Here is a 24,300-nt window from a genome sequence, read left to right as displayed (position 1 = left end):
AATTTGTAATTGGTCCCAGGTAAACTGTCTTTTGTTTGCAGGTGGGGGATGCTCAAGTTCACGGGATTTGAAGAAATCAAGATCCTGGTGTGGAAGTGAAGATGCAGGCGAGGATCAGCTCTGAAGACCACAAGAAAGTCTTAAGTGAGTGAGGAAAAACCTGTCAATGGGTGCTCATGTTGCAAAGCAGGAACCGTTTACTCGGCTGCAGTTTAACTACCTGTAATGCCAAAGATGGCTACTGAGATCTGCTGAGATCTCACAAGATCTCTGTAATTCTCCATGGTTACAGACAGACAAAGCATTAAACCTCAGCCCACTCAGCAAGATGGTAAAGAGTGGAGTAAGATCATCCAAACATGGTGATACTACATACAGTGATTGTGCAAACAGTATAGCAGTGCTCAGGGGCTGAGATTACTCATGTATGCAATGGTGCTTGGGGGCTGAAATTACTCATGTATACAATGGTGCTCGAGGACTAAGATGGTCTCTGGTTCTGGGGGCTGATATATCCTGGCCACTACCATTCAAGTGTGTAGAGGTGCTCAAGGCTGAGCGAATTACTATTGGGGGGGCTGCTCAATGTGTGGTATAACACATGGGACGGATCATGACACCTTCTTGCAACTTTTGTGTCCCTGTAGCTTATCAGGAAGTCAGTCAACTGACCCTTGGAGTCCACTTCTTAGTCCCGGGTACAAGTGGGATCAGATCCACCCCTTAGGGTTCTGCTCAAAGGTCACAACTGCAGGTGCAGTCCTTATGCTGTCTGTAACACCTTATTCTGTCTGTAACACCTGGCACTTTAAAACTTTTAATATTCTGAACTGGGCACCACATTTGATACTACTTTGCTTTGCTGGTTTTGTTTTGCACTTGTACATAGGAATCTTGCTTAATGACCTCTTTTAAAAAAAGGTTTCTCTTTTAAAGGTTTTTATGTATGCACCTAGTGCTCTGGTTTTAAGAAACTGCACAATTTAATGAATGTTAAACTAAAACTAAACTCTTCTGTCTTCCACAGGTCCAGCAGTGTTCTGAAGAGGATACCGGAGGTACCAGGCCACTATTCTATTTGTAGGATTGCCTCCTTTTTGTCCTCCGTACTCCATCCCACTGTGAACTTTGGAACAGCTGGCATGTGCGCCCTGATAAAGGAGTAACCCATATTGGGGTGGTCACCGAAACGCACGTCGGCACAGTTTACAACAGGAGCACCAGGATATCAACTTCTGATCGAGAAGCTTATGTTAATTTCAACAATATTTGATTAAGCAGTGATTGATCAAGGCACTTGAATTATTGTGATTAGATTTATATGAATACATGTAATAATATCGTGCCCAGCTAATATTGATTAACATACAAAGCATTAATCTGCTCTCTAGTATCCTGATGTGTTGTCTCTAGCTCCTGGTCTTATTAACTCTTTTTTTGTATGTGTATTGTTGATATCGAAGAAGATATATTACATTGTGAGGCAGGTGATAGTAGTTTGTGTATGGCTTGGTTGTTGTGAGATACGAGTAGGTATGGATGAGGAGTTTGAATGTTATTTGATAGAGGGAGGAAAATTTGATATGTACATTATCAATTGAATATTAGTTCTGGTAACTTTGTATTTATTGAAAGGGTCTATATAGGAAATTCAAATGTAGTTGGAGCATTCTGTATTAAATATTTATAAATTCATGCACTAGTGCATTTATATTATTTTGATATTTTTGTTTGGTAATATTGGGACATTAACTCAGACAATAGCAAGATATTCTGCTTCTAGTTATCAGTGGCAGGGTGGTTCCTTTTTTGTTTGATTGTTTGATTGTATTTACCCCCGGTCCCCTGTCTAAAGTATTTCAGGGGCCCTCTGTTTTTTGATTAAAAGAAGAGCTTCTGACCGGAGATCCGACGACTTGGTGCAAAAGATTGGTGCCAAACCCTTCCAGCTGCTTCTAGGACCCAACCATCATGGCCTGCTGTCTCGTCCTGCAACTGTGAGGCCTCCCAGAACCCCAGAGCACCTCCATCCTTTGACAACTTGCAGCTCTTCCCTGCAACCAGCAGGCACCAAAGTATGAAATCCATTTTGCCGATCTGCTGCTCCCTGGTGACACTGACCCAGCACCCAATCAAGAAGAGGTACATCAGCTCTGAAGGGTCAGATCTGTCACTTCACGAAGTGAAATGACAGCAGGACCTACCAGAGCTGTGTTGTGCCAATACCCGGGGTACCAGATCTCCTACACCGAAGACCAAGAAGAAAGAGTCCAATCCAGGCTTCAAAGACACAAGATATAGGCACCCATTGAAGGACTTTGACACCCCTGAGACCCACTCCTTGAGTGTCCCAGCTGTTCCGGAATCACCTCTGCAATCTGCCTGCACCTGACCGCAAGGACTGTCTCAACGCACAATGCTTGGCTGCGCTATCTGCTCTGAACCCAGCCCACCAGCCTGGGTTACGACAAACCAGCTATACCTCCATGGTCTTGAGGCCCTTGTGACCAGCTCTCTTGAGTGGAACCCATCGGACTTACCTTTAAACACTCTTGTGCAGTGTGTTTTCAGGTGGCCCCCTTCTTCATAGCGTGCCTGCTACCAACGACCACAGCATTCTGCTCCCTGCTGATACAGGATGCTCCCAAACTTCTGTTGCTGGAACATTGGACCAGGTCTTGCTACTTACCTAAATCCAGAAGGTGAACCTTGAGAACCCACTGTCTGATTTTATATGCTTTTTCCTATTTTCTTCCATTGACTTCTATTGTGCGTAATTGCGCAAACAGTGGTTTATTTTGCGAACTTTTAAAACTTTAAAAATTCATAACTTAAACAGTACTTACCTTAGAACAAAGTTCTTGGTCTGAAACATTATATACAAACTGATGTTATTTTTCACAAATTGGTCTTGAATTTATTCTTGAGTGTGTGTTTCATTTATTGCCTCCGTGAGTACAACAAATGCTGAGCACTACCTTTTGATTAGCCTAACTGTTTGCCCACACTACCACAAACAGAGCATTAGTATTATATACTTTTACCTCTGTATACCAATGGGGGATCCACTGGACTTTCTGCACAGTGTACTTTATTTTAGTACCCTCTATAGAGTTCCACCTTCCTACATGTACCATATACTTGAGATTTATATGTAGATTAATTATGCATATAAGGACTGTAGTCAATTTCGACATGTTTGAGCGGTCACAGCACCTGCACTGAGGTCTGGTTAGCAGTGCCACAGTAAGCAGAGTAAAAAAAATATCAGCATTAGTTAAAAAAATAGAGGTGACCATACAAAAAAATCAATTTCCTTACAATAGGCTACTGGGTGCATCACATCTTGCCTACTATAAAGAAATGAGGGGCAGGTCTTTCTATACAGGGATGCAGAATCCCATGTATGATAAGGAATATAATTTGGCCATACGTTTCATTAAGGGAACATGGCAGCACACACAGTGTAGCCTTATCTCAGGTGAACTCCCACTATTTGAGTCCCATACAAAAAGTGCAGTATAGGAAAACATGTTTTCATTATCATATACATGCAAACTCACATGCATATAAGCAAGATTTTATGTTATTTGACAGATCCTGATTTTTCATGCTCTATCAATGGTTAACCACGCATGGTCTTGGTGTGACCACATTTTTTCACTGGCTTGAGATAGGGGAAGTATGGTAGCAAGCAATAAGAAGCCATTTGTCAAGATGTTTCAGCCGTGAATAAAGTAGTATTCAGGTCTGCCATAGAAAAAACAAACTCTGCCATTAATGTATAGTAATGCACTCAAGCAAACGCATGATTTTTTTCTTTGAGGACAAAAACATATTTACAAAATGTTTAATAATGGTCAACTCTGACTTCCAGAAGTTTAACTGTGTTTTTAATCGGGGAACATGGCAACACGCACAAAGTAGACCTAAAACAGTGGCGCGTTCCATAAAGGCGCATACAAAAAGTCTCCTGCACGCAGGGGCGTAGCTCGGTCAACAACATTGGGAGAGTGTGAGCTTCAGATTTTCAAAAAATTTACTGCTAAATGTATTTTGCCTCCAGTAAGGGAACATGAGAGGGGCTTAGGGGCAGTGATATGGAGAGGAATGAGGATTGGTAGGAGTTCAGTGGTGGTTGTTTCCAAATAGCATTAGTGAGGCAGGGAGGGGGATTGAAAAAAACACTTACCTGCTGGCCCCCGACTCTCCTTGATCCTCTACATCCTCTTCCTTCGTCCTTCTTAACAGAAAGCAGAAACAGAAAGCACCTCCCTTGACCAATCACAATGCTGCGGCACTCAGCTAGGGAATGGGAGCCTGGGGCATGTTTTCCACCCAGGCATTAACGCAGCATGGCTGGAGAACATGCAAAGTGCGCTTGAGTGCTTGGGCCGCTGGCTGGAGAACATGCAAAGGCCCAAGAGGGTCAGCCAAACATTCATGCTCACTTGGAGTGGACAAACCAATCCTCCCCTGCCCTGCTCTGTGAGCAGAGCGGCCCCGCCCCACCCACAAAGCTGCCGCAGCACATCAAAATAAAATAATAACATCTCATTATAATTTATTTTTCCAATTTTTGCAGTGCTGAAGGAGCGGAGGAGCTACCCCTGTAAGAGTACGAAGTAAGAGCAATCACAATATTTTATAAAATAATCAACTTTTTAAAAAACGTTCAAAACCGACGGAGGGAGAGAGTGTGGGTTCATTTTTGTCTGTGTGTATGTGAAAAGGTCGCGGTTGAAATACGACAGACATCTCACCATACCCTACTGAAAGCATCTGCACTCAACTACTTACCTCTTGAAACTACGCCCCTGCGAGCATAAGAACATACCTCACTGAAAATGTTTGTGTTTATATCTTGCTTTTGAATTAAAATCCCCTGGTAAATGGTTTGGCGGCAAGCAAATGTTCAGGAGACATGTTTCCTTTCAACTGAGTTGCTTTAGAACTATTACATATGTAAAAACACGAGGTTGTTATATGTAAAGGGATTCGAGAACCTTGGCAAGAGTTTGGCATAAGATTGTGGATAATTTATTAACAATCAAGGAGTACTTACCATCTCTTACAAATACCAATTTCGTTACAACAAACTGTAAAATATACAACATGTATCCATGCATAATCTACTATTGGGACCTCCTACAGCCATTAATGGCCCTGATAAGACATCACAAATTAAACTTGAATGTCCTCTTTATTTCCCAAGTTGCACTCTGTTAATATTAACCAAGAGAATTCTACGATGCAAGACTACAGAGGGAAAGAAAAACGGACATTAATTGAACGGAGTGCTTCATTTAAGTCAGTGGTTGCAGGTGGGGCCCACTTGCACTAATTTTTGGGCCAGCGCAGAAAAAAACGTGACAAAGAGAAAAATGGGAAGTGACCTTCTGGAGGTTTAAAGAGATTTCAGGTCGAATCAAGACTACGCAGAACTTGGCATTCTATACTCCGATAATTTAATAGCGTCGGCTGTGTGTTTCTGAGATATGGGTCCCAGCACTTAAGACTAGATTCACGAAGCCCTTGCATTGCTATTTTTGGACGGCAAAAGGCAAAACGCTATTTACGTTATATCTCAGTTGGGATACTATAAGGAGTCCTTATTTTGTATCGACAGCTAGGAAGTAACCTCTGGTTCAGATGTAAATAAGCACAATCTTAACAAACCACAGGGTATCACACAATAAAGTGTCAACATTTAAAATGGACACCTGTGAGCATTGGATGGAAAATAAATGGCAGAGGATTGCTTATCCAAATAACATGCAAATGTAGGCCCAGATTTAGCAACGTTTATGGGTCGGAATTGTGTCACTTTTGAAGAGCAGGCCAGATGCAAAATCCTTTTTGGCATTTACTTAGCCACACAAAGTTGATTTGGTTTAGTAAGTACAACGTAAAGCAGCGGTTAGTGCTGCCCTGTGATACTTAGCATCGGGTAGGCATTACATAGGTGGTGCAGGAGCATTCCAGTTCATTCACCCATGTATTTCGATGCAAACCCAGATTTTCAAAGACTTTATTTGCCCCAAAATGCTGTGACTACTCGACAGAGAAGTAATGAGGAGAAATATCTTTACTTTTGTTGTTACTGTCTCTTTTCTTTGCATGTGTGCTACCTTTTGTAGCACACGGAGAAAGAGGAACAATCCTCCAATGATTGTTTTTGTGCAGGAAGGTGAGACTTGCATTTTGTCTGTATTTAAATATAGGCCATAAGATATCAAAGAGAAACATACTCAAAAATATTGATATATGAATTCCCAAATCGATTCATATTTCAAAAAGCAAAAATAAACTTTTACAGCATATATAAATTAAAAACTATTGTTTATCACATTAGCAGTAAGAATAAGCAAAACAAATCAAAAATAACTACTAAACTAATCTCATTCAAAATTGCAACAGATAACAAATAAGAAAGGACTAATAATTATGAAGGTGTATAAATAGAAGAGAAGAGGCCCCAAACAATCCTTGCTGCCGCACACCTGCCTAAGGATGGAGAGGAACGGATTATTATGTAGGACAAAAACAACATAAAAATAAAACTAAGCGTACATTTATTTATTTACCAATTTAAATCAAAATAAAACCTTATAGTTAAGACCTAGTTTCTATAAAAAAAGCATTTTCTGACTTGGCTATAACTTTGGCGTCCTTTGACCAATTGTTGTGACGAAGCTGACACTCCGGGTTAAAAGGTGAAGTTTTATTAAGCACTTTAAACAGACATGTGAATGAGCAGCCTTCAGGAGCAGGAACAACCGGCAACTGCCTGAGGCAAGTAGAAATATTTGAACCATGCACATTCTAACATAATCAGATTCTAAGCTTCCCTCGTGAGGGTTCTCGTGAGAGTTCCTATGAGCAAAGAGAAGGAAGGAAACAAACACTACACATCTCCTCCTTTGCAAACAAAACAAAGCAATGGTTACAAATATAATCCTTTAAGACAACAGGACGTTTGATGAACCTTGTTCCAAGAGTGCTGGAAGTGTTGGTATCATCCATTTGTGAAACATCATGCGAAACCATGTCTTCACCACCTTTGGCAGATAAATCCTGTGAAAAATCAGAAAAGTCATCTAAAATAGACGGTTTGTTAGCAAAAGAATCAAAAGCAATAGGAGCTCACAGTAGGGTTGTTTACATAACGCAACTCTTTTAACCCCTTCGCTGTGGCAGGAATTCCGCTGCGGCGCTGGGGGGGTTTGAGGGCAGTTGCGGTGGCGCTGTGCTCGTGACGGAACCACTCCGTCACGAGTCACGGGTGAGCTGTGCTCATGACGGAGTGGTTCCGTCACGTCTCTGCCCACTGCGCTAATCGCCCGCACAGGCGGGGAATCAGCGCCGCGTGGGCGGAGCGGCCGCCAACGGCCGCAGCATGACGGAACCACTCCGTCTTGAGCACAGCGCACCAGTGGCTCATGACGGAGTGGTTCCGTCATGAGCACGGAAAGGGTTAAGGTTCCAACATTTCCCATTATCCAAAATGACAGCATTTTTATTTAACTGAGAAATACGTTGAGGCTCAAAAAACTTGCTTTCATTTTTTGGGACAAATCCAAGTTTCTTGATTCTGACCCACTGACCAGCAGACAATGTAACTCTTTGAATATTATGCTTTTGGTCATAGAGTTCTTTGTACTTGTCATGTTTAAGTCTCAAATTATTCTTGACATCAGCAGAAGACCATCTCACCTCCCCGCAACCTTTAATCCAACCAGGAAACCACTTGGCTCTATACTTCCTACCCCTCATGAGCGCGAAAGGAGAACATTTTGAAGAGTCAACAACAGAAACTCTGTAAGACCAAAGTGTTTTGAACAATTTTGCGTCTCCCATGGAATATTGTTCTTAAAGGCCAACTGAATGGCCCCTTTCAAAACTCTATTGTACCTTTCTACCAAACCATTTCTGCTTGGATTGTACAAAGAGGTGGTTTTATGTTGAATACCACATTTAGATAAATACTGTGTCATAACATCAGGAGTAAACTGTACCCCATTATCACTAATGATGAGAGCTGGAGTACCCTCACTAAGGAACACATCATCAAAAACATGTGTCACAGTGTCAGTGTCCAATTTTTATCACTTTGACTACAGGCCACTTAGAAAACACATCCATCCTAGAAATTACATACTTTCCAGAACTGCCAACAGGACCCATGATGTCCACATCAACATGCTCCCATGGAGATTCAGGGCACATAAAATTACTCATGGGAAATCTTAAAGTTTTAAGGGTTTTGTCCGCAGATGAACACAAACCGCAATCTCTCACAGATCTCTCCACCTCAATATCTAGACCAGGCCACCAATTCCTGCTTTTAACAATGCACTTTGTTTTAAAAATTCCTAAGTGTCCATCGTGGCATAGAGATATAATTTTACCTCTGAGACTAAGCGGAGGGACTAATTTATCACCCCTCATAAAGTTACCGTCCAAAGAGGATAACTCATCTCTGACTTCCCAGAAGGCCTACATGTCATTAATATACATTTTGCGAGGCGAACCAATGCATAAAAAATCCTAAACTTTCCTTAAACACTCATCTTTCATAACAGCTTCCATCCATTCCTCTTTTTGAAAAGAATCAACACCGTGGTCCCATAACCAAGCAACTTGAACATCATCCATTAGGTCATCCTGGTTTTCAACCATCAGAAGTGACAACCGAGGTATGAATTCAACTTTGTAGAGAAAATCCAACAACCGCATATAAATTTATGCTAACCTGGCAGTAACAATAATCCTTCCAACATTAGACAAGACCTTAACTAAAGATTTATGATCACTCATAATAATGACTTCCTTGCCCCAAACAAATGTATGAAAATGTTCCAGGGCCCAAGCACAAGCAAGTGCCTCACGTTCGATTACAGCGCATTTGCACTCTGCAGGAGGCAAACACCTAGAGGCATATGCAACTATAGATTCAAAACCATTTGTGTCAACCTGTGACAAAACCGCACCAATTCCAGTACCACTGGCATCAGTGGTAATAACATTTTTCCCACAAGGATCAAACCCTGAAGTGCAGGGCAGAGGAAATTGTATTTTTAATGTCAGAAAATTCCGCTTGACACGAACCAGACCACACAAATTCAGACTTGGATTTGAGAAGTTGTCTAATGTGAAAAGTTTTGCTAGAATTTTTTTTTACAAATTTTGAAAAAAACTCCACGAGTTCTACAAAAGACTTAACCTCATCGTTATTTTTTGGACTCTGGGCATCAGTAATGGCAGAAACTAATTTGGTCTTCAGATGAATGCCAACAGCACTAATTTCATGACCCAGATAGCTCACACTATTGGCAGCAAACTTGCATTTAGAGAATTCTACTGTTAATCCAAACTTATTTAAGAGGGAAAGCACATGAAGGAGTTTGGTTTTGTGATCACTACTGTTCTTCCCCATGACAAGAATGTCATCTTGAAAAATTAGAACATAATCTAAATGAGCAAAAAAATTGTGCATTAAATGCTGGAATACAGCAGCTGCGGAAGCTAAACCAAATGGCATTCTGGTATATTGAAAACATCCAATGTGAGGAATGAAAGCAGTAAGGTTTTTACAATCATCAGAAAGAGGAATTTGGTGGTAAGCTTGAGATAGGTCAAAAGTAGAGAAAACTTCCATTCCTTTGGTTTTAGTGAGCATTTCATTGATTTTTGGAAGTGGGGACTGGTCTATCAAAATGTTACCATTGAGATGGCGCTAATCAATGCACAATCTAAGCTTTCTGTTGGCCTTCCTCGCAGTGACCAACGGAGAAATCCATTGAGAAGACTCTATAAGTACGATGACACCATCATTGTCTAACCTATTTAATTCTTTCTCGACTTCATCTTTAACAGAGAATGGGATATTCCTAAATTTGTGGACTTTTGGAGAAGCGTCAGGTATGAGGTGGATGTGATGCTCAAAACTTTCCAACCTGCCTAAGTCCCAGAAAAAACATCAGGAAAATGATCACGTAGAGACTTTCCCAAGCATTCACCTTCATCTAAATCAAGAACTTGTTCTATACCATTGGGATCAAAAATAATATTGAGATCCCTTTGATCTCTCCACCCAAGAACAGATGGAACCATTTTTGAAACATAAAGTTTGCACAAAACACTTCTGTTCTTGAAGACAATTCACCTTTCCTTGAAATAGCAAGAACATCCTTAAGACAATTGTCGCTGTTAACCCATAATCTATCTTGTATGGAAGGATCAAACGCATGCATGACTACTTGATCTCTTATTAACTCTTCTTCAATTACTCCACATCTGCAATCAATAACAAGTTTTTGAAGAGCAGTTACAAAGTCATTTATAGATTCATTCTTAAGCTGTTTCCTTAGAAAGAACTTGAAACGAGTTACACCAATTCAAACCTTAGGGGAAAAGTAATTGTCTAAATGCTTAATTGCTCAGTTAAAAACGTTGTCATCACCCGACACAGTGTCTTTGTTCAATTTACCATAAATCCTTAAGCCTTCAGGACCCAAAGTATGCATCAATAACATTTTTTTTTCTTTCATCAGTTAGCTTATTAGCATGATCGATAGTTAGAAGATAATTAATAAAGTACCCCTTCCATTGTAACCACGGAACAGGCAGATCTCCAGGAGTGCACATGAACTCTTTTGGTGAGTTAACCGTAATCTTGGTAATAGGAGCAGCCATATTGTAATTGGATTACAAATGAGTTAATAAGGGTTAAAATATTCTCTACCTTACAATTTTAGGAATACAATTACACAAAATCAGTATAACTTGTGAACTATAGAACTGCGCAAATATATGAGTATTATCAACGAATAATGAGTATGAGAATGAGAAAAAAATATATATATACACAATAAAAAACTGTGTGAATCAGCGTGTGAAAACTCGCAGGAAACACTTTTGATTGTAATCACGCAGATAAATGTGACCCAGCGTATATAAGTTACCAGAAAAATAGTCTGTAAAATAAATAAATGTGACCCAACATATACAAGTTACCAGAAAAATAGTCTGTAGGCACAGCAGTAAAGAAAACGTGGAAACTGTGCGCATCAGTATAAGAATATACGCAAATACACTATTAAAATTGTCCACATAGGAAAAGCTGTGTGAATCAGCGAAGAAACAAATAGTAAGAATATCGTCGTAGCGTGCCAGAGTCATGAAAATGACAGACTTCTCACTCTCCCTATTCAAAGACTGGCTCCAGCCAAGAAAACAAACGTCTCACCTTTCTTTGAAGAAACGACTCCAGGATGAGCAGAACTCTCCAGCGCAGCGCAGTACAATCACCCTTTGAATGATGAAGCTCAGGGGGTGAAGGATTACAGCTGCATGAAAAGGAGACCAGGACAAGCATAAACTCACCAGCGCAGTGCCGAGCATCTACCCATTGAATGGTGAATACAGGAGGGTGAAGGCTAACAGCTGCGTGAAGGGGAGAAATGCTTGCGCTGAACTTTATTTTAAACAGCGGTATCCTGGGGAGCCAATACACGTGTCGGAATAAGGAAGTATTCCAGTCGTGGAGGAGAAGTCCGGAGGAGGAGTTGAAAAAGCAGAAACCAATAGAAAGGCGATTTGTGAGGTCACATGATCGTGAAGAAACCGATGATTTCAGGAAACACGAAGAAAATGCAGATACGCGGGCTCAGTCTAGCCAAGATCGTTGCAAAAATCCTTGTAGTGACGAAGCTGACACTCCGGGTTAAAAGGTGAAGTTTTATTAAGCACATCGATCAGACATGTGAACGAGCAGCCTTCAGGAGCAGGAACAACTGGCAACTGCCTGAGGCAAGTACAAGTATTTGAACCATGCACATTCTAACATAAGCAGATTCTAAGCTTCCCTCGTGAGGGTTCTCGTGAGAGTCCCCATGAGGGAAGAGAAGGAATGAAACAAACACTACACCAATCGTCATGAACTTTTCCAACAAAAATAGTGTCAAAGTACGTTTTGCTTGTCATGGAAAGTTTGGCGGTGATCCGTGGAGTGGGGGCCAAGAAATTGGGGTGCGAGAAAGAGGTTGTATTTGTAATGTGAATTCCCATAGGAATGTGTAGTGGAACCTACAGCATGAACCGCTGGTGGGAATTTTACCAAATTTGGCAGAAAGGTAGATGTTGTTACGCAGAGTGTGTTTTTATTAAGTGCAAATCCGCCCAGTAGTTTTTGAGAACTTAAGTTGAAAATTATAGATATCTCTCTGGCCGTGGATATTTTGTGATGGTTTCGCGAATGCGCGAGCCTACGGCAATGCTCTGATTTGCAGGACGCAACCTGAACAGAAAGTTGTGGCAGACATTTTATCATCCGCGAACGGTTCCCTGGGCTGAAAATGTGTGTGAAAGCCCACATAAGAGTTCAGGGTGCAGATACTCTGACCTCATGTTTGAGAAATGGGTGTGGTAGTGACACAAGGCATGTGTTCAAAATTGATTTTTTTAATCGTGCAAGATATTTGCAATTATTTCTCGACCACCAGTGCAGCCCCCTGTGTACCATTTCAGGGACAATGCGAGTATCACAACAACATATAGAATATTGGTGAAAATATACCCTCGCCATTCACTGTCACACACTCATGTACACACTCACAAACTAACTCAGACACTTATACACCCATTCACATATCCACTCACACACTTATACACCCAACCATATACCCACTCAGATACTCATGCACTCACTTACAGACTTACTTGGAGTGTGACACACCCATGCACAGACCCACTCAGAGACTCATGCACCCTCTTACAGACCCACTCACACACTTATATATCCAGTCACATACCCACTCAGATACTCATAAACTCACTTACAGACTTACTTGGAGTGTGACACACCCATGTACAGATCCACTCAGGGACTCACACACCCACTTACAGACCCACTCACACACTCACATATGTCTGCACAGACCCACTGAGACACTCATAGACAACTCACATATCCACTGAGACACCCATAGACCCACTCACATACAGTCACCCACACACTCAGTCACAGACCATCTCAGAGACCTATGGGCTCAGTAAGTCACTCATACACTCAGAAACTCACACACCCACTGAGAAACTCACTCAGATATGCACATACCCACTCACTCACCCAGTCAAGGATCATACATCCACTCACAGACCCACCCAAACACTCACCCTCTGAGTCAAAGAGCCACTCAGTAACTCGGGCAGGCACCCATTTACTCTTCCACTCAGAGACTTATGCTCTCACTCATAGACCCATTGAGACATTCACTCACACAACAACTCATAGACCCACTCAGAGACTTAGGCACCCAGTTAGTTATACATTCATAGACTCATCTACCCAAGCACAGTCAAACCCACAGACCCACACATTCACTGACAGAACCACTCAGACACTCACACTGCGAGTCATAGACCCACTGGGAGACTCATGCACTCACTTACAGATTCACTATGACACTCATGCAACCACTCACTCACCCATTCAGACACCTACTTAGACACTCATGTATCCACTAACAGATCCAGTCAGATAGTCATAAAGTTACAAATGCACAAAGGCCCTCATGCACCTACTCACAGATTGTGTGAGAGATTTACACAACCAATTACAGACCAATTGTTACACTGATACACCCACTCATAGATGTACTAAGGCAGTCATCAATTTCATTATAGAAGTATTGGTAGACTGATGCATCATCTCACAGATCCCTTCTGATGCATGCAATCATAGATTACACTGAAAACGTTATACACTGTGTTATAGAGCAATTAAGGGAGATGTACATGCTATTATACAGTCGTTTAGATAGTAATGTGTTTAGTGAGTTAGTTCTAGATCATTTTACAGTTATAAGTTTTGAATGTGGCAGTTGCTATTGAATGTATGCATTTGTTTTGTCATTCCGCGGCGTATTCACGGTGATTTCGGCTACCGATATCATTGCGACTCCCAGCGTCACTGCGAAAACAGAAAATCAGCGTAAATGGTCATTTTTCTGCAAACTCCCTACAAAAATATGAACTTAACAATGCAGTAATAAACCCCTAGTGTCCAAAATCCTGTCAAATGTGTGCACATATGTGTTTTGCTGCTGCTAAAAAAGGCGCAATCGTTGCAGTTACCGAAGTCATTGTGACTCTCGGTGTACTCGCGAAAACGGGAAGTACTGTTCAAACACAGTTTTTAAAAACGTTACTACAAATATAAGTGTACAGATATGTTTTTAAAGCAGTGATGTGGTTAGTAATGTGTGCATTGTGATAGTTAGCAGAAATTTTTTAAGTTACAATTTTTTAATGTGATGGTGGTCGTTGAATGTCTGCTTTTGTTTTGTAAATTTTGAGATGTGATCCCGATCAGCACAATGGCGTCACAGATTTTAAAAATTCAAAAAAAAATATTTGACAAGAAAATGAACAAAATGTTGGCCTCTTGGGTGGCTCTGATTCGAATGATGCCTTTAAGTGTATTTTCCAGTATATGAAATACATTTGCTGATCACAGATTCTCCACAATGAATGCAACAATGATGTGCCGACTCTAAACAATTCTTAAAAATAAAACCAGTAAGTAATGTACTTTCTGATAAACACATACCAAATCTAAAAAATAGTTCTATATATTATAAATGTAAAATAAAATATCCAATTATAGAAAGAAAATTGAAAAATCTTAGAGGCTCACTAAAAAAACAATGGGTGTTACAATTAAGAAATAGAATCTTAAAAAACCTTACAAATTCACTAAAAAAAACAAAGGTTACAGGGACATTATAGTTAGGCTGACATGTCACTCTTACAAAATCAGAGAAATTCAGCAGTCATAGTTAGCTGAGCTAACTATAACTCGCGCCCCTGCAATGCACTGCTTATGACCTCATATATTACATCACTCATGATATGGCCAGTTACATCACTGATGAAATCAGTGATATAATATGTGATGTCATAAGCAATGCATTGTGGGGGCATAAGTTATAGTTAGCTCAGGTAACTATAACTGCTGATTTTCTATGGTTTTGGATCTGTAAAATCTGAGCCTAACTATAACGTCCCTGTATCCTTTGGTTTATCTGTTGATTTCTAAGGTGTTTTAATACTATTTCCTAACTATAACATCCCTATAACCTTTGTTTTTTCCAGTGAAGACTTCAAAGCATTCACAGACTTCCAGCACGCGGCGAGAATGAATGCATGAACTCCTCTTCGCTGGTGAATAGAGCTTTTTTATTTACTCCCTTCTGCCTGCCATGACGCGTTTCGGCCGGTAAAGCGGCCTTGATCACATATATATATTCACAACGAAATCCAACAGCTTAAACCATCCACAGGAACGACGCAACCAAATACAGACTCCATAGGAAATATTCAATAAAGAGTGTTATTTAATCAAACATCAGAGGTCCCAATGACGTGTTTCGGCCACCAGACATGCGGCCTTGTTCACATATATATATATAAAACCTATTGAAGGTCACCAGTAGGTAGTTATAGTTAGGATTCACTGAAAAAACCATAGGTTTCAGGGGCATACAAAACCATTGAAATTCCCCTGTTATAGTTAGTTTAGCTAACTATAACTTGCGTTCCCGCAATGCACTGCTGATGACATCACATGTTACATCACTCATGACATGGTCAGTGACATCACTCATGACATCACTGATGACATCTCAAATGACATCACTGATGACAACACTGATGACATCATCCAGTGAATGTGTTTTTTTCTGAAAATTAAATATGTTTTATATATGTATATTTCAAGGTCGATGGAAGAATAAATGGGTATATAAGTGTCTAAATGGATGATTTTATTTTTGAAAAATTGATTGTATAACTGACAGATTAAGTGTATCTTAGTGAATACATGGGTTAGTGAGTAATGTTTAAATATGTAAATATCTGTATCAGTCTCTCACTTTGTGTATAAGTGGCTGCATGGGTTGGTGAGTAGCTACATGAGTGTCTATATGGGTTATTAGTTGGTTTTTTGAGTATCAGTATGAGTGTCTGAGTGTCTGTATGGTTCTGTGGGGGTATTAGTTAGTGCATAGATGCATGAATGAGTGACTCACTGTTTGCATGCGTTGAAGACAGCATGTGTGCAGTACTGTATAGGTGGATGAGTGTGTGTATGGCTGTGTTAGTGAGTGAATGACTGTCTTAATAGTGTCTTTATGAGTAACTACATATGTTTCTAAACTAGTATATGTGAGTATTAGTGTATATAAGTGAGTGTATGTGAGAGTGAGAGAGTGGAAAAGTTCCTGTACAAATAAGTAGGTGTTTCTATAAGTGATTGTTTAAGAGAGTGAGTATGTCTAAGTTTCTGTAACAAGAAAGGGTGGTAGTGTATGTTTAACTGTATAGGCAAGTAAATGGATGTTTGATACTTTGCATTTGTGACTATGTGTGTGAGTAACTCTATGGATGAGTGGCGGTGTGTAACAGGATGTATGGGTGTATGAGTACATATGGTGAGTGAGTACATGTATGAGTGACAGTATAGGGACTGTTGGTGAATGAGTGGATGTATATGCAGATCTTGGAATTACTAAACAGGTGTGTTGTAAGTGGTATTGGTATGTCCATCGTTTTGAAAATGTTAGTTTCTATTTTTGAGAATGTGTATCAAAGGTTATATTAGGGTGAGAGGAGGTCTGCCACTCTGTCGCAAGGATGATGTCATCAGTGATGTCATCAGTGATGTCATTTGAGATGTCATCAGTGATGTCACTGACCACGTCATGAGTGATGTAATATGTGACATCATCAGCAGTGCCTTGCGGGCACGCGAGTTATAGTTAGCTGAACTAACTATAACGGGGGAATTTCAATGGTTTTGTATGAGTGAAATGTCCAACTAACTATAACGTACCTGAAACCTATGGTTTTTTCAGTTAATTTCTAAGGTGTTTTAAATGCTAGTTTCAGACTATGCTTACAGAGGTAGCACATGTGAAGAAAGAAGAAAAAACACACAGAAAGAACAAAAAGAAATGCAGAAAGAAGCAACAGAATTCCTCAAAGACGAAGAAATGTGCAGGAAGAAGGAAGACATGCAGAAAGAACAAACAGAGGAGCAGAAAGAGGCCTTGTTGCAAAATCATCCTGTACCCACAGCTTTTTCAGATGGGTACTAGTGGTAACTGACTCTGACTGACCAGTCCTAGTGCCAGTGCTATGCTAAAAGGCACTTAGAATACAGTTAAAACACCTACATACACTAGGGAACACTATGTGTTGGGGTACCCCTGTTATTAGCATGACCTCCTCAGTAAGCCCCTAGTATATAATAGGGCAGGGGTATTAAAACTACCTTTTAAAACGCCCCACAGGGCGCATTTTCACACTGGTGAAGGGAGGTGGGGCTGAGCTGACAGATGCAATCATGCTCTGTGGCCGTTTTAATTTGGTGGATAAAGCCCCCTTGAATCCTGAGTGTCCCTTGGGTACAACTAGCCCACCGGGTATCTTCAGTTAGTGCCACAGTGCTGCGTTGCAGAGAGGTGTAAAAATGGGGAAGGCCTGGACCACCTCTCTGCAATGCAGCGCAGTGGCGCTTACTGGAAGCACCTGGTGGACTAGTTGGCCCGCATGGGCCCTCAGGATTGAAGGGGAATTATTTCTCCAACTTAAAACACGTCACAGGGCATGTTTGCACACGTCACATCAGGCCCCGTCCCCTCCCTTCACCACTGTGTAAACATGTCCTGTGGCCGTTTTAAGTTGGGAGATTAAGTTCATTTGAATCCTGAGGGTCCCTAGGGTCCAACTAGCCCACTAGGTACCTCCAGTAAGCGCCACAGAGCTGCGTTGCTGAGAGGTGTAAAAAGTGGCACGGCCTGGACCACCTCTCTGCAACACAGCGCAGTGGCGCTTATTGGAATCACCTGGTGGGCTAGTTAGCCCCCAGGGGTCCTCAGGATTGAAGGGGAATAATTTCCTCAACTTAAAACGCACCATGGGGCATGTTTGCACACGTCACCTCAGGCCCAGTCCCCTCCCTTCCCCACTGTGTGAACACGCCCTGTGATCGTTTTAAGTTGGCAGATTAAGTCCCCTTGAATCCTGAGGGTCCCTAGGGGCAAATTAGGCCATTAGGTACCTCCAGTATGCGCCATTGCAGAGAGGTGTAAAAAGGGGCACAACCTCCGCAACGCAGCGCAGTGGTGCTTACTGGAAGCACCTGGTGGGCTAGTTGGCCCCCAGGGTCCCTCAGGATTGAAGGGGAATTATTTCCCCAACTTAAAACCCGCCACAGGGCGTGTTTGCACAATTCACCTCAGGCCCCGTCTCCTCACCACTGTGTAAACACGCCCTGTGGCCGCTCTAAGTTGAGAGATTAAGTCCCCTTGAATCCTAAGGGTCCCTATGCTCAAACTAGCCCACTAGGTACCTCCAGTAAGCGCCACAGAGCTGTGTTGCAGAGAGGTGTAAAAAGGGGCGTGGTCTCCAAGCACCTGTCTGCAACGCAGCTCCCTGGCGCATACTGTAGGTACCTGGTGGGCTAGTTGGCCCTCAGGGACCCTCAGTATTGAAAGAGAATTAATTCCCCAACTTACAACTCGCCACGGGGCGCGTTTCACAATGGTGAAGGAAGGGGGCGTGGCCTGTGGTGACATGTCTGCAAACACACCCTGTGGCTCGTTTTAAGTTGGCGAATTAATTCCTCCTCAATCCTGAGTGTCCCTGGGGTCCAACTAGCCCACCAGGTACCTACAGTATGCGCTAGAGAGCTGCGTTGCAGAGAGGTATTCAGAGGCCACGCCCCTTTTTACAACACTCTGCAACGCTGCTCCGTGGCGCTTACTGGACGTACCTGGTGGGCTAGTTTGCCCCCAGGGACCCTCAGGATTGAAGAGGTATTAATTCCTCAACTTAAAATGCACCATAGGGCGTGTTCTACCGAGGCACAAGATGGTTGCTTCCTGATTTGGAGTGTTGACAGCCAATTAGCATACAGCTCGTGATTGGGAGGGTGCGCGGATCCTGCGTGGCCATAGATATATATGTGATTTTACTTTTGATTTTCTCAGCAACTACTGAACGGATTTACACCATTTAACAAAAAGGCACCTTTCTGAACCAAGAACTACCGCTTTGCCAAATTTGGTGTAATTCCGTTCAGCAGTTCGGGCTGTAGCTGCCAAAGTTTCCTATGGAAAATTGCATGGGGAAAACACGTTTTGGGACCCCCCTTTTTTCTCGACCCCTGCTCGATGAATCACCCCGAAACTTTCAAGATAGGAGCGGACCGGAGCGCCCCACGAGTTTTGAAACTTTCGTGAAGATTCGTCAATCGGCGCCAAAGTTATTGGGAAGAGAATTATGCCAATTTCCTATGGAATAGACTATAACTATCTACTGGCGACCGCCAGTAGATAATGTAATTTCCATAAGAAGAGCGTTTTTTTAATTTTTGCCAATAACTTGGGCGTTGGGCGTTGTTTGATTAATACTTGCAAAATTTTCAAAATTAGTAGAGCTGTGTTTTTAACGTTTGGAGGCGATTTGTCAAGTGGGGGCTGAGAAAAATGGGGGGTTCCAAAACGCATTTTTCCCACGTTAATTTCCAGTGAACTTTAGATTTGGCTACAGCCCGAACAGCTGAACAGAAATGCACCAAATTTGGCAGAAAGGCAGATGTTGATTCGGGGAAGTGCCTTTTTGATTTGGTGTAAATCTGTACAGTAATTGGAAAGTTATTTAAAGACAATTCCAATTGTATATATAAGGACGCCGAGGATCTGCGACCCATGCTGAGATCTGATTAGCTGCCAACACTTCAAACCAGGAAGTGTTGGGTCTCATCTTGGGACTCGGCTTGAGCCGAGTCCCTGAAAAGGTATTTGAGAAAAAGAAAATGGGGCAGGGTAGAAGTAACCTGTGCCCCAAGGCCTCTTGCAAGGCCTGGGCCAAAAAAGCATTGTTTTGTAATGATTGTCAGGGTCCGTAGATCCTGCGAAAATCACTTCACTAGTTTTTGGCCCCTGGGAGGGCCAGGCCCTGATGGCATTTTGATAATAAGAGAGGGGGTGCACAGTCCCCCCCTTCTGGGACTTAATATTGCCCCAGGGCCAACCACTTCCCCAGGGCTCATTTATTCGTAAATGAAGGACTACCAATTCAATGGGGCTAATATTTTTTTATGAGTGGGCCGAGGCCTCAAGGACCACCAGCCCTCCGGGGACAAAATTAATTTGTATTGGGAAGCCTCAGGGACCCACACGACCGTGGAGACCACCACTTTCCTAGGGAAAATATTCATTGAAAATAATTGGGAGAGGGCCTTGCGGCCCCACTCCTGGGCCATTCTCGGCCTTGGGGAATGCCACCTCTTTGGGTCAACTCCACCAAATTCGAAAGGAGGGGGTCCGTGCAGCTCCCCTCCTGGTTCCATAGATGACCCTGGGTACCACCACGCCCCAGGGCAGGCTCCTGCTATGTCTTGGGGCGCCGACCCCAGGACATAGTGTTTTCTGTGGTTTGACTGGAGCTTTACCGCTACCGCCAAGCTACAGAAAACACTCCGCTTCCAGCAAGCGAAAGCATTAAATATGCGCTTGCTTGTTGGAATCGGATCAGAATTGCTTTCACAGGGAGCGGCATGTTTAGCAGCTCACTCTTTGTGGAAGCACTGCCGGATCCCTCAGGAGGCTGGAAACCGCAGTGACATCTGGGGCCTTGTGGCTCCCCCGTGGTCCAGGACAGTTGTGCAGGGAGAAGGGCACACAGAAGAGAAGCCGGGCCCCGGGGATTAAGGTACCCAGGGCCGCAATTGGCCCAGGAGGGAGCCAAGGGTCCCTTTATCCCTTATTTGTTTATTAAACAAAAATAAAATGACAAGACAGGTCCCTGGGGGATGGGGTCCTGGGACCAAAATCGTCCCAGTGAGGGAGGCTGCGGGGCCTCCCTCCTCCATTAAAAAAAGCCTGGCATTGGGGAATGGAGTCCCCGGGGATAAAATCGGCCCAGTGAAGGGGGGGCCAAAGGGGGGGGGGGCACATGGCCTCCCTCCCCCAATCAATAAAAAGAAATGACCGGCAAGTTTCTGTGTGACCCACCCCTTCACCACCACTCTACAAATGTGACTTCTGGCTCAGAACTAGTTGGTGGATGAAGTCCCTATGGCTGCAGAGGCTATTTGAGGGCCAACAGCCCACCCTGTTACCTACAGTATGTGCCACACGGGGACTGCTGAGAGGTGATAGGAGGCTTGCCTTCTATCCCCACCACTCTGCAAACACGCCTCCTGGCGCACTGCTCGTTGAAGGATGAAGGCCACTTTAACCCTGAGGGTCCTTGGGGGCCAACTACCCCTCGTGTTAAATCCAGTAAGTCCCACACAGCGGGATTGGTAAGAGGTTGTCAGAGATAATGCCCTCTTACTCCACAACTCTGAAAAAACGCCTCCTGTTGCACAGCTGGTTAGGATAAGAACTACCCTTGGCTGCTGATGGTGATAGGGGGCCAACTACCCCTCCTGTTACCTGCAGTAAGTCCACCACATTGGGATTGCTGAGAGGTATTCAGAGCCCACAGCCTCTTTCTCCAGCACTCTGCAAACAAGCTTTTTGGTTGGGGGATGTAGCCACGAAGACCTCCTGTTACCTCCAGTAAGTCCCATACAGTGGCATGCCTGAGAGCTGGCAGAGGCCCCGCCCCTTTCTCCACCACTCTGCAAATGTGACTACTAGTTAAAAAAAACATGGAAATTCAGTTAAAAATCAAAGTATAGGGATGGTATGATGACATTATCCACAGAACCACTTAAACACCCACACACACCCCATACAACCTCTTGTATGCCCACTCACACACCCACACAACCATGCACATACCAATTCTCAGACCATACCAGTACTCACTTTTAAAGAGATATGGCACTGGGAGATTTTTTAAGGCTTGGGAGAAGTGTTGTGTTGCCCCCTCTTCTTAAGCTTAAGTAGTGGCTCTTGGGGATAGGGTTTCCAGGGCCATTTAAAGGCTCGGGAGGAGGGCCATGCAGCCCCACTCCCCTTAAACTTCAGTGGTGGCTCTAGGGGATGGGGGTCCCCAGGGCCCTAATAGGCTCAGGAAGGGGGAAGTACAGACCCCTCTGCTTTAGAAGAGATACAGCCCTAGGGGAAGGAGTCCCCATGTCCTGATGAGATGAAGAACCAGAACCTTTTGGGTCTGGCGGCGCAGGGTACGCCCTCTGTCCTCGGAGTTCACCTGCTTCGTTACACAGAGACACGGGACACTCTGTCGGCGTTAGAAGATTGGATTTATTTAGCTGCAGCTAGTACAGTTATCCTAGAAGTACACAAAGTAGGTTCTCAGGAGACTGCCACTTCACTCTGTGGCGCATCAGATTAAATACTATACAATACATAATTATTAACGAGACACACTCCCCAAGCATAGCAGAAAAGAGCCAATAGGGTAAGTGGAAAAACAAAGTGGAACCAATAAGAAAGGTTCGAAAACAGAAATATCAGATGACTCGAAGAGACCTCTCCTCCAATGGCGTTCGTCACCCCACCCTCAAGCTGATAGATTAACAGAGTCATAACTAACTTGCAGGTGGAGAGATACGTTTGTGTGTATTGGAGGACAGTCGTGAAACAAGAGAATGCTAGCAGGAGGCAGTGAAGGCCAGTCGATAAGATATGATCAGGAAAGAATAGTGTGAGCCTACAGATAGTTGAAACAGGGATTAGGAAAGCCAGACAAGGATTAGTGTACTCGGCTAGTCCAAACACCAGCTTCGCAAATAAAGGCCGAGGATGTATTTCGACACCAAACTACGGGAAAAGCAGAAATAGACTTCGTTCACCGTGCTGCCTGAGTGATGGCAACACAAAATGGCGGCGGGTCACAAAATGGCAGGTCGATTCGATCGTGATCGAAAATCGTAGTTCCTCAGACCCTCCTTTTGCCAGAACTCAGGCAAGATAGACTCGTGTTAATCTGAGTCCACATCAATAGCCATGAGGTCATCGAGCTGTTGCTGTAACATCATTCTTATGTTTTCCGTTACTTGTGGCTGGGGTTTTGGGATGCACATAGTAGCACAAAGATCACAGATAGCGGGACCACAGTGCATACAAAGGCAGCAAGAAAATACAATGGTCAAGATTATTCCAAGGAATGTCAATGCTTTCCAACCCCATTTGGACAGTAGTCCCCAAAACCATTCCGTTAAAGATCAATCTCCTTCGTCCTGATGAATAGACTCGGAGATTATGTGCAACTTGGAGATAGCTTGGTATACTGTCGGAGCATCATTAGGAATGAAAATACAGCAGCTTGACCCGATCAATTTACATACTCCACCACGATCGGCAAGAATAAAGTCTAAGGCAACTCGGTTTTGTAAGGTCATAAGACGATCCGCCTGTAGTTCCGCCGTGATATTACTTAAGGCTCCTACAGTGATGTCTATTGTAGTCTCTATGACACGGACCAGTTGCCTTATATTTCTGCTGTTGGCCATTGGACCCCAGAAGGGAAGAAAACCTTTAAGGAAATCTCCTCCCTCTTGTCCTGCGGTGTCTTTTGAGTTTATAATTCCTCGGCTGAAACGGGTTCGGTGATAATTGGCAGAAGCAGTGTAAGTAGGAGGAAGAAGGAAGGCTATGTAGCAAGTAACAGAGAAACCCGTTGGTAACCAAGTATAAGCTCTATCATAGCAAATGAAATCGGTGCCTTGAGACGGTACTAGAGGAGGCGAGTTTGGAGAGGAATAAATGTACGTGTAGGAGCAGTTACTTTTTGGTGCAGTGTCAGAAGAGCGATCGTTTATTTTTAAACAGAAGTTACCTAGATGCGGTATAGTCCAGATTGGTGAGGACTTTCCCTTTCCCACTTTACTATTAAGACTCGACATGTATTGGGTGACGTTCCAATTGGTGTATGCTTTCCTTTCGTCAATGGAAATTTTGCTGTTCTCCATGATTTTAGCCATAACTACCATACCCTTAATCAAGGGACTATGACTAAAATCCGGATAATTAATTTGTGAAGTAACGGACCGTCTGAATTTGCTTTGATAAGCATTAGAGAAAATGACAAAGAATGCCCAAGCAGAACCCTCATAAGAAAAAGGGAGAACTAGATATGGTATTCCTTTCTCGGTGGTATGGGGCATAAGACCACATACCCAACAATCAGTTGTGTTAACCACTAATTGATGCTGGTGTAATAGTTGGACAAAGGAATTGTTGTAGTACTCGGTTCTTCTGACAAGTTCATGTGAAGGAAAAGTATGGACGAGGTGTGGAGAGATATTAGAAG

At 42.9% G+C, this 24,300-nt stretch overlaps 1 long non-coding RNA gene across 1 annotated transcript; it reads right to left on the bottom strand.

Moving 5' to 3' along the window:
- Positions 1-6,709: 6,709 nt before the first annotated feature.
- LOC146785736 (uncharacterized) lies at positions 6,710-11,528 on the bottom strand. The gene is made up of 2 exons (XR_014970470.1): positions 11,252-11,528; positions 6,710-7,077 (listed from the first exon to the last, which is right to left on the bottom strand). It is a non-coding gene; the product is annotated as an uncharacterized LOC146785736 (long non-coding RNA).
- Between the last annotated feature and the right edge of the window lie 12,772 nt (positions 11,529-24,300).

This window comes from Triturus cristatus, chromosome 11, assembly GCF_964204655.1.
Source record: "Triturus cristatus chromosome 11, aTriCri1.1, whole genome shotgun sequence".
Classification (NCBI taxonomy): Eukaryota; Metazoa; Chordata; class Amphibia; order Caudata; family Salamandridae; genus Triturus; species Triturus cristatus.
This window is presented reverse-complemented; position numbering and strand designations above follow the sequence as displayed.